Raw genomic sequence first — 1266 nt, 5'->3', positions numbered from 1 at the left:
GCCCCCTTAGGGGCGGTTTCTCCTTCCGGATCCCCTCAGAACAGCCCCAATTCCCCTCAGAATCGCCCCAAAGTCCTTCTGAGCCCCCTTAAGGAGGGTTCCCCCTCACAGATCCCCTCAGGGTCGCCCCAAAGCCCCTCAGAGCCCCCTCAGGGGTGGTTTTCCCTCACAGATCCCTCCGGAACCCCCCCCAAATCCCCTCAGAGCCCCCTCAAATCCCCTCAGAATCGCCCCAAAACCCTTCAAATCCCCTCAGAGCCCCCTCAGGGGTGGTTCCCCCTCACAGATCCCCTCAGAACAGCCCCAATTCCCCTCAGAAATGCCCCAAATCCCCTCAGAGCCCCCTCAGGGGTCCTTTCCCCTCACAGATCCCTCCGGAACCCCCCCAAAGCCCCTCAGAGCCCTCTCAAAGGGGGTTTTGCCCCACAGATCCCCTCAGAACCGCCCTAAATCCCCTCAGAGCCGCCCCAAATCCCCTCAGAGCCCCCTCAGGGGTCCTTTCCCCTCACAGATCCCCTCAGTGTCACCCCAAATCCCCTCAGAGCCCCCTCAGGGGTGGTTCCCCCTCACAGATCCCCTCAGAACCACCCCAAAACCCCTCAGAGCCCCCTTAAGGATGATTTCCCCTCACAGATCCCCTCAGAACCGCCCCAAATCCCCTCAGAGCCCCCTCAGGGCTCCTCTCCCCTCACAGATCCCCCCAGATCCCCTCCCCGCCGCCCATCAGGGCTCCTTTCCCCTCCCGGATCGCCCTTCCCGGGGTCCCCCCGTGTCCCCGCCGCCCCCCCGGAGCTGTCGGGACCCCCTCCCCTCACCGGCTCCGCCGCCTCCGCCGCCCCGGATCCTTCTGAGCGTTCTGGAGCCTTCGATGGCTCCGCGCACGCGCCGGGCCCCGCCCCCCTCCCCCCCCGCGGCCACGCCCCTTCCACACGCGGCCGCCGCGCGCCCGCCCACGTGACCCACGTGCGGGGGCGGGGCCGGGGAGGACACGCCCACATCGGACCGCCCCATGGCCACGCCCACTGCACAGAGACCACGCCCATCCCGGAACGGGAACGGCGCTGGGGGGAGGGGGCGCTTTGTTTTGGGGGGGTTCCTTTTTATGGGGAGGGGTCTCTGTGTTTTAGGAGGGTCCCTTTTTATGGGGAGGGGTCTCCGTTATTGGGAGGGGTCTCCATTATTGGGGAGCGGTCTCTGTTTCGGGGGGTCCCTGTGTTTTGGGGAGGGGTCCCTATTTATGGGGAGGGGTCTCTGTTCATGGGAGGG

At 66.2% G+C, this 1266-nt stretch overlaps 1 protein-coding gene across 1 annotated transcript in view; it reads right to left on the bottom strand.

Annotated features, from left to right (window-relative positions):
• The window catches only part of LOC130588268 (DNA-binding death effector domain-containing protein 2-like), a 4962-nt gene extending 4068 nt beyond the window's left edge, over positions 1–894 (bottom strand). Inside the window, exon 1 of the mRNA XM_057389209.1 lies at positions 816–894. The gene's annotated coding sequence lies outside the window, so the exon portion shown is untranslated. The remainder of the gene's footprint in view (positions 1–815) is intronic.
• Positions 895–1266: the final 372 nt, after the last annotated feature.

This window comes from Malurus melanocephalus, unplaced genomic scaffold (assembly GCF_030028575.1).
Source record: "Malurus melanocephalus ecotype Western Australia unplaced genomic scaffold, MMel_1.1 scaffold_4000, whole genome shotgun sequence".
Lineage (NCBI taxonomy): Eukaryota > Metazoa > Chordata > Aves > Passeriformes > Maluridae > Malurus > Malurus melanocephalus.
This window is presented reverse-complemented; position numbering and strand designations above follow the sequence as displayed.